This window comes from Oryx dammah, unplaced genomic scaffold (assembly GCF_014754425.2).
Source record: "Oryx dammah isolate SB20612 unplaced genomic scaffold, SCBI_Odam_1.1 HiC_scaffold_21, whole genome shotgun sequence".
Lineage (NCBI taxonomy): Eukaryota > Metazoa > Chordata > Mammalia > Artiodactyla > Bovidae > Oryx > Oryx dammah.
This window is the reverse complement of record NW_024070205.1, coordinates 36653501-36663500: the sequence shown is the minus strand read 5'-3', so window position 1 is coordinate 36663500 and position 10000 is coordinate 36653501.

Genomic DNA, 10000 nt, shown 5'->3' with positions numbered 1-10000 from the left:
GCATTTATTGTTTGTAGACTTTTGGATGGCTGCCATTCTGACTGGCGTGAGATGGTACCTCATTGTGGTTTTGGTTTGCATTTCTCTGATAATGAGTGATGTTGAGCATCTTTTCATGTGTCTGTTAGCCATCTGTATGTCTTCTTAGGAGAAATGTCTGTTTAGTTCTTTGGCCCATTTTTTGATGGGTGACCTCATTTAATCGTAATGACCTTAAAGAGTGTTTCCAAATACAGTCACATTGAGGGTTAGGGCTCAACATATGAATTTTAGGGGAGTACAGTTCAGTCTGTAACATCATCCAGACAGGAAGGCACACGAATCCTAAGTGTACAGCTTGATGAGTTTTCACAAGGCATACCAGCTGCATCCAGCTCAGGAAAGAGAACATGATAAGTGCCTAGAACACCACCTCTCCAGGTTCCCTTCTAGGCACTTTCCGTTCCCCCAAAGACTGACTGATACAACTCAGACTTGGCTGTGCTCACTGGACAGCGCATAGGAAGCCAGTCTGCCTACACTGGGCTCTGGTGAAGGAACGGACAGCGTATAGTGCAGCTGCCCGATGTGGGCCAAGCGCCGAGAACGCGCAGCTTGTGCTCAGAAGACCTGAACCCCCCAGTGGCTTTCGGGGAAGGTGTTTTGTACTTTTGGCTGCATCGGGTCTTAGCTGCAGCACACAGGATCTTTGTTTCGGCACACGGACTCCCTAGTTGTGGTTCATGGGCTCTAGGATGCAAGGGCTCAGTAGTTTTTTGGCATGTGGGCTTAGTTGCTTTGCAGCGTGTGGGGCCCTCAGTCCCTGATCAGGGACTGAACCTGTGTCCCCCACATTGCACAGTGGATTCTTAACCACTGGATCACCAGGGAAGCCCCTGGGGAAGAATTTTTAAAGGCAAGGTAAGGGAGAAGGTCTCAGGGTGCCTGATCAGCTTGTGGACAGTCTTCTGATTGGTTGGGAGGTGAGGCAACTGGGTGGTATTTCAGGAGTCAGCATCATCAACCTTCAGGCTCCAACTGGTCTGGGGTCTAGGTACTGGTGGTCAGCAAGCAGTTAACTTCTTCCACCTGGTAGGGGGTTTAGCATCTGCAAAACAGCTCAAAGATATGGCTCGGTATATTATCTACAGTCCTTGAGGAGGAACTAAAGGTCCTTGACTTTGTTTTATGGCTAAACTATTAGTATTGTCTTGTTTGACTGTTTTCCTTTGTTTCTGCATTTTCTCACTTCTCTGATTATGTTTGCTCTTTGAATCTCAGAGAAGACCTAAGAGGTTAAAACTCTGGTACACCTGGAGAAGGCAATGGCAACCCACTCCAGTATTCTTGCCTAGAGAGTTCCATGGACAGAGGAGCCTGGGCTACAGTCTATGGGGTCTCAAAGAGTCGGACACGACTGAGCGACTTCATTTTCACTTTCACTTTCCTTTCTCTGTAAGTACAGGGAACTACACTCAGTGCTCTGTGGTGACCTGAATGGGAAGGAAATCCAAAAAAGAGGGGATATATATGTATATATAACTGATTCAGCAACTACACTCCAATTAAAAAAAAAAACAACAAAAAACTTTGGTACAAATAAGAGGTGGGAGGGAGACACTGGAATCTGTTCCCAAGGAGGCCCCATGGGGTCCTTCTTGATTTTACAACCACTATTGTGATTCTAACCTTATAGATTATTGTCTGATTTTAAACTTTTGTTTTAGCAAATGTATTTATTTTTAATTATTATTCTTAAAAACAATTTTTTTTGGCTGTGGTGGGTCTTTGTTGCTGCACGTGGGCTTTATTTAGTTGCAGTGAGCAGGGGCTGCTCTCCTGTTGTGGGGTGCGGGCTTCTCATTGCCGTGGCTCCTCCTGTTCAGAGCACAGGTTCTAGGCTCGAGGGCTTCAGCAGCTGCGGTTCCCAGGCTCTAAAGCTCAGGTTCAGTAGTCGTGGCGCACAGGCTCGGAGTCCCATGGGGTCTTCCTGGATCAGGATCAAACCCGTGTCCCCTGCATTTTAAGGAGGACTCTCAACCACTGGACCGCCAGGGAAGCTCTGTTTTAAGTTATTTTTTAATGTTTCTTTTTATTTATTCAATGTTTTGGACGCTCCTTCCAGCATGCGGGATCTTAGTTTCCTGGACTAGTGACTAGAGCCCCCTGCATTGGCAGGGTGAAGTCTTAACCACGGGACTCTCAGAGGAGTCCTTGATTTTGAAATTTTTATGTATTTATGTGTTCAGGGCTGTGTTATGAGTTCATCCATTAAAAAACATCATTTTATTTATTCAGTTAGTTTTGGGTCGTGCTGGGTCTTTGTTGCTGTGTGGGCTTTCTCTACTTGCGGTGAGCGGGGCCTTCTCATTGTGGGGGCTGCTGTTGTTGTGGAGCACAGGCTCTAAAGCGCAGGGTTCCTAGGCTCTAGAGAACAGGCTCAGTAGTTGTGGCACAAGGATTTTGTTGCTCTGAGGTTTGTGGGGTCTTCCAGGATCAGGGATTGAACCCATGTCTCCTGCATGGGCAGGTGGACTCTTTGCCACTGAGTCATCAGGGAAGCCCATGAGTTCATCCATTTTGTTGCACATAGAAAAAATCTGCTCGTTTCATCTCTGCGTCAGTGTCTACATGTGTAAAAGTCCACTTTAACTGTAATTTTTTACCCATTCCATTGTAGATGGACATTTAGTTTGTTTCCTGTTCTGGGTCCTGCAGCAACTGCAGAGAGCAAACAGGGACTGCGAAATGAAGGTCAGTCTCTGAGAATCTAACAGGTGAAAGAATCGGATTTTTTTTTTAAATATTTATTTCTTTGGCTGCATTGGGTCTTAGTTGTGGCACGTGGGATCTTTCGTTGGCAGCACACAGACTCTCCAGTTTCAGCGTTCAGGCTTACTTGCTCCGCAGTGTGTGGGGTCTTAGTTCCCCAACTAGGGATCAAACCCAAGTATCCTGCACTGCAAGGCAGATTCTCAACCACTGGGCCAAAAAGTGCTTTTGTTTGATCTCTTGTGTTTATCTGCATCCATATTTTCCCCCTTCCCCAGCTCATTTAGCACATCAGGATCTCTGAGGGTGTGAAGCAGCAACAGCGCTTCTTAAAGTTCCCCATGCTTCCTGCATGGCTCAGTGGTAAAGAATCTGCCTGCCAATGCAGGAGGTGTGGGTTCGATCCCTGGATTGGGAAGATCCTCTGGAGGAGGAAATGGCAACCCACTCCAGTATTCTTGTCTGGGAAATCCCATGGACAGAGGAGCCTGGTGGGCTACAGTCCATGGGGTCTTAAAAGAGTTGGACATGACTTAGTGACTAAACAATAATAGGTGATTCCAGTACCCTGCCAAGGCTGAGAATCAGGGATTCAGGCTTGGAATTTAAGAGCTGTGTGTTAGTGAGGCAGGGAGTTCCAGCCAGCCTGTGAGTGTTGCTTGGGTAATCTTGGTGGGCCCTGCATCAGGAACTGGGTTCTAAATGCCAGCCTCGGATCAGAAGGAAGATTGGAGGTGGTGGGGAGCAGGTGCTGCCTCCTGGAAACACCCTCAGGGTCCCTTCATCTGGCAACACCCTCAGGGTCCCTTCATCTGGCAACAGACTGTGAGCACTGTTTCTGGAGCTTGTTAAAAACGCAGATACCTGGGTTCTTCCTCAGATCGAAGATTCAGACTTTTAAGGAGTCCTGTGCACTCAAACTACCACACAATTTCACTCATCTCACACGCTAGTAAAATAATGCTCAAAATTCTCCAAGCCAGGCTTCAGCAATACGTGAACTGTGAATGTTCAAGCTGGTTTTAGAAAAGGCAGAAGAACCAGGGATCAAATTGCCAACATCCGCTGGATCATCAAAAAAGCAAGAGAGTTCCAGAAAAACATCTATTTCTGCTTTATTGGCTATGCCAAAGCCTTTGACTGTGTGGATCACAAGAAACTGTGGAAAATTCTGAAAGAGATAAGAATACCAGACCACCTGACCTGCCTCTTGAGAAATCTGTATGCAAGTCAGGAAGCAACAGTTAGCACTGGACATGGAACAACAGACTGGTTCCAGATAGGAAAAGGAGTACGTCAAGGCTGTATATTGTCACCCTGCTTATTTAACTTCTATGCAGAGTACATCATGAAAAACACTGGACTGGAAGAAGCACAAGCTGGAATCAAGATTGCTGGGAGAAATATCAATCACCTCAGATATGCAGATGACACCACCCTTATGGCAGAAAGTGAAGAGGAACTAAAAAGCTTCTTGATGAAAGTGAAAGAGCGGAGTGAAAAAGTTGGCTTAAAGCTCAACATTCAGAAAACAAAGATCATGGCATCTGGTCCCATCACTTCATGGGAAATAGATGGGGAAACAGTGGAAACAGTGTCAGACTTTATTTTTTGGGGCTCCAAAATCACTGTAGATGGTGACTGCAGCCATGAAATTAAAAGACGCTTACTCCTTGGAAGGAAAGTTATGACCAACCTAGAGAGCATATTCAAAAGCAGAGACATTACTTTGCCAACAAAGGTCCGTCTAGTCAAGGCTATGGTTTTTCCAGTGGTCATGTATGGATGTGAGAGTTGGACTGTGAAGAAGGCTGAAAGCCGAAGAATTGATGCTTTTAAACTGTGGTGTTGGAGAAGACTCTTGAGAGTCCCTTGGGCTGCAAGGAGATCCAACCAGTCCATCCTAAAGGAGATCAGCCCTGGGATTTCTTTGGAAGGAATGATGCTAAAGCTGAAACTCCAGTACTCTGGCCACCTCATGCAAAGAGTTGACTCATTGGAAAAGACTCTGATGCTGGGAGGGATTGGGGGCAGGAGGAGAAGGGGACGACAGAGGATGAAATGGCTGGATGGCATCACTGACTCAATGGATGTGAGTCTGAGTGAACTCCAGGAGTTGGTGATGGACAGGGAGGCCTGGCATGCTGCGATTCATGGGGTGGCAAAAAGTTGGACATGACTGAGCGACTGAACTGAACTGAATTGTGCACACAAAAGTTTGAAAACCACTGATTTTAAAAGTCGGCAAGTTCAAGATCTGGAATCCAGAGCATGCATGAGATTCCTGCTGATGTTGTGTATTATCATGGGGAGAGGCAGTGCCTCAGTTTCCTCATCTGTAAAATGTGTCCTGTGGTCTCTCCTGTGGTTTCCAACAAGAGGTTCTGGTCCAGTTTGAACTAAGTCTGAGTTAGTTGCAAGTTGAAAGCTTTTAAGTTGCCATCAGGTACAATGTTAATACCTTTAAAAAGACACTACAAAAATTTAGCTGGCGTGTTTCTTTATGGTTTATTTCTTTATTTAATTAATGTATCGACTGGTTTTTGGCTGTGCTGAGTCTTTGTTGTGGTGGGTGGACTTCTCATTGTGATGGCTTCTCTTGTTGCTGAGCACGGGCTCTAAGCTCACAGACTTCAGTAATTGCAGCATCCGGGCTCAGGAATTGTGGCGCTTGGGCTTAGTTGCTTCGGCATGTGGAACTTTCCCAGACCAGGGACTGAACTCATGTCACCTGCATTGGCAGGCGGACTTTTATCCACAAGCCACCAGGGAAGTCCCTGATGTGTTTCTAATAATGAGCTAGGGATCAAGTAGAAGATTAGGGATATTTATTAGGAGGAAAATGCATAAGAAAAATAATTAAAGCAACTGTCCCATTAAGCAGTGTTATTGTAATGACCAAGGATCCCCCAAGTTCTGGAAATAAATTTTTTTAAATAAACATTTTACTTTGAAACAATTTTAGATTTACAGAAAAGAAGGCGCAGAGAATTCCTATTTATCCTACATCTAGTGTTCACTATTGCTAGCATCTGGTACAATCTTCACAATGAATAAACTGATATTACTCCTAGAAAAAACTCTCTATATTTTATTTTTAAATAGATTAATATTTTGGAAATCCATAGCAATTCCATGTGTTCTAGTGATTTTGTGGGGGAAATATACAAGGTCAACAAAATGTGTTGAGAAGCAACTTCAGGCTGGTTACTGCTTGCTCAGCACAGAAGCAGAAAAAGATAGACCTGCTGATGTGGCTTCTTCCTATACTGCGTGGCTGTGCCAGGGGTCACTTGGGGCCATTTATACCAGCCCTTCTATAAAGTCATCAGCTAATGCAGTTGGTAATTTGGCAGATTGGAGTGAAGGGGCCAAATAAAAATGAAATATTGTACCCAACTCTCCTGCCCACTTTGCTGTTTTTAAGGTCAAACTTGAGATCCATGTTCCTTGGGCTCCACTGCAGTGAATTTGGAAGCTGCAAGTTCATGATAAGCTGTTGATGTCTCTGCAAACAGAAAATCGAATCTCCAGACACAATCCCAGCTCAGCAAACCTTTCAGCAGCTGCAGGCAGGCCTCAAGGTCATAAAAGACCCTAACTGGTGATGGATGGCTGCCCGGGACTAGATCTAGTCATCAAGTCAACCCCAGAAAACCACGAGCTTTCCCTTAACCCCCTTATTCTTCCAGCATCATGTCTAAGCAAGTTGAAAGGAGGCAATCATACATCCCCTGGTGGCATCTGGCAATTCTTAGGGAATGTTCTGGCAACTTGGTGGGCAAGCGAGGGCTATGCCATGTGGATTTATGCTGACACATGTGATTTAGATGGGTGAACTTGGAAAGGTCCACTGGTGTTAGAATGGAAGAGCTCAAGTTGCTTAAAGGAATTCTTCCTACAGAGGGCACCGAGCAGCCGCAGCAGCGCGCCCTGACGCACAGGCTGCTGACTCTGGCTTAGGTGCCGCAAGCCGTCAGGAAGCCCCTATATACATACTATGAATTGCCACATTCGATCCAAACTTGTTGCTGTTGCTGTTCAGTCATTAAGTTGTGTCCGACTCTTTGTGACCCGATAGACTGTAGCAAGCCGGGCCTCCCTGTCCCTCACTGTCTCCAGGAGTTTGCCCAAGTTCGTGTCCATTGAGTTGGTGATGTTATTCAAAGCTATGTAGCGAATAATTCAGTTAAGTCAAGGAAAAGACAAAACACAGAAATGCTGTTATGCTCATAAATTTTGGGCTCTGATCTTACTTGGTTCTCCAAAAATTGAACAATTTTTATTTTTTAGAATTTTATTTACTTATTGATTTTTGGCTGTGTTGGGTCTTTGTTGCTGCTTTGGCTTTCTCCCCCTTCTAGTTGTGAAGAGCGGTAGGCTACTCTGTAGTTGAGGCGCGAGGGCTTTGGATGGCGGTGGCTTCTCTTGTTGCCGAGCATGGTTTCTAGGGAGCCAGGGCTTCAGTAGTTGTGGCTCATGGGCTGAACTGCTCCGTGGCATGTGGAGACTTCACTGACCATGGGGTCGAATCCATGTCTGCTGCTTTGGCAGGCAGATTCTTAACCACTGGACCATCAAGGAAGTCCAATAAGTCCTCTTTTAAAAATGCTCGTTTGCTCCTGTCCCTTCCTTGCTTGCACTCAACACTGGCTTTCCCTTTGCTCTTAGGATGAAGTCTAAAATTCCTAATGTGACCTTTGTGGGTCACAAATGACATCCTTTGTGGGTGGCTTCTGCTCTCCTGGGCTCAGCTGGAGCTACTCATACCTTCCATCCCAGGGTTTTTGTCACAGTAACCTTCCAATTCCTTAGGCCACCCTAGGGCCTTTGCATAAGCACTTACTCCTACTTACAGTGACCCGTCTCATCTTGCCTTAAAGTTTTGTCTCCAACCTCAAGGGACTGTGACCCATGACTTCGAAGCCCTTTCAAAGGTGTGTCACTGTGTACTCACTGCTTACCTAAGCCCGCACTCCTGCTCTATGTAGCCCCCGGGGAGCAGGGACATCTCTGTTCTGCCCAACATTGTAGCCCCAGTGCCTGGCACAGCCTGGCGCACTCTAGGGACACCACAACGCTTATTGTGAAAATCTAGTTATGGATGAAGAAGACGCACAGGAATCCTGTTTCTCGCCCCTCTTTCACCGTGATCTAGCCCACTCGCTATCACCTGCCAGATGCTTTGGGGGCTGAGAGCAGCTTCCCCCACTTTTACCCTCTGTAACAAAATGCCCTCAGAGCTGCTACCACAAAAAGCATTTTTGCAGGACTTCCCTGGTGGTCCAGTGGTTAAAAATCCGACTGCCAATGCAGGGGACATGTGTTCGATCCCTGGGAAGATTCCCCATGGCTCCAGGCAACTAAGCCCTCAAGCCCCAACTACTGAGCCTGCGCTCTAAAGCCTGTGTTCTGCAAGAGAAACCACCACAATGAGAAGCCCCCACACTGAAACTAGAGAATAGCCCTGCTCACAGCAACGAACACCCAGTGCAGCCCCCCTCCCCCGACAAAAAAAGCATTTTGCAGCAGTGGAGCCACTCCAGACCCCCCAAACATCCTCTAACGGGGGGCTTCTGTCTCTGATTGCCCCTCAGGAGGGACAGGAGGTCCACTAGGTCCTTCCACTTATGTTGCATGGAGTGGTCCAAGTGTCACACAGCTAGTAGGCAAGGTGGCTGGTACGCTGTCGGTGATTTTTCTTTCTAATCAGCACACCTTTTTTCTGACATTCAACCTTATGTGCAGCCCAGACTATGAAAACTGAGCTTCTCTGCTGGACTTGGTGCTGAGCACCTGCTCACCTCCCTTTTCCCTCCACCCACCCCCAAGTCCCTCCCTGGGGGCCGAATTGGGGTGGGGACTATCTCTTTACCAACATGACCAGGGAACTTGGATCCTCTGACCATCTTTCTATCGCCCCACATAAGCTGTCTGGGAACAAGGTGCAGGTATCCAAAGCTAAAGTTGGATCAAGGATTTTTGAAGGGAAAAAAACTCCCAAGACAAAAAACCAAACCCTAGATCACCTTCTTGTTCTTTCTAGAATGCAACCAGGCAATGCATATAAAATGCTCTGGGTTCCTGATAAACCTGTGATAGAACAAAACCCCCAAAACCTATCCTAAGAACAGTCTTTAGGTACAGAAGACGCAGGTTCCCACAAGATGCTTACCCCTGTCCTGATGCTAAAAAGCAGGAATCGAGATGCTTGGGAGTAAGGGAAGATCAGATTGCCTGCTTGTGCTCTCCAGGAAGGCACGCTGTAAGAGGGATGAGCAAGCATACTTGATACGGAATAGGCCCATGATAGTGTAGAGTGAGAAATAAAGTGACAGAATGCAGCAGGCAGAAAGATGCCATTTTCATAAAATAAAATATGAAGATATGTATGTAAAAAAAAAAGAGTAGACACCAATATTTTAATTGTGAGATTATGGGTCATTTCTTTTTTGCTCACTTGAATTTGTAGATTTTCTACAATAAACTTATTTCCCTTTCATAAGGAGACAACAGAAGATGACATTAGTGAGGTGATAATAGACACATCTAAATCCTTTTCAGAAACCAGGGTGGTATCACAGCCCTCTCAGCTGGGTCTCCTTGTCCCACCACAAGGCTGGGTGGGAGCTCTGAGGAGGGGGGCGGGTGCGACTTTTGAGGGAGCCTGGGGTTCTTCCTGGGCATGCACTCGCAGGCTCCCTGGAGGAGAGGGCTGCTAAGAACTGGGCCCTTTGGCCTCCTGAAGTCACAGCCTCAGAGGACATCACAAGACCTCTGAGATCAGTGAAGGCAACCCACTGCAGTCTTCCTGCCTGGAGAATTCTATGGACAGAGGAGCCTGGAGGGCTACAGTCCTTAGGGTCACAGTCAGGCACGACTGAAGGGACATTGCACACACACTTGGAGCAGCTTGGCCCTGCTGCCACACATGGTCGGCTGTGGTCTGTGTATGGTCAGAGCGAGTGGCTCGGGCCCATCCCTTCCCATCTGCCCTCAGAGCTGGTGAGACAGCCTGCCCTGTCATCCTCAGGGAGACAAGGCCCCACCAACCACCCTCCCTACAGGTGCTAGGCTTGAATGAGTCCTTTGCCGTAGTGTGGTGCTTCAGTCATCTCCAGATCAGCCCTGGCTGGTGGGCCTGCTTCAGAGTTAAACTGAAGCCCACAGAAATGCAGACTCTGGTCACTGAGCAGCCTGGGCTCAGAACCTGTGCTGGGACACTCAGGAGGCCAGGCCCTGGGGTTCC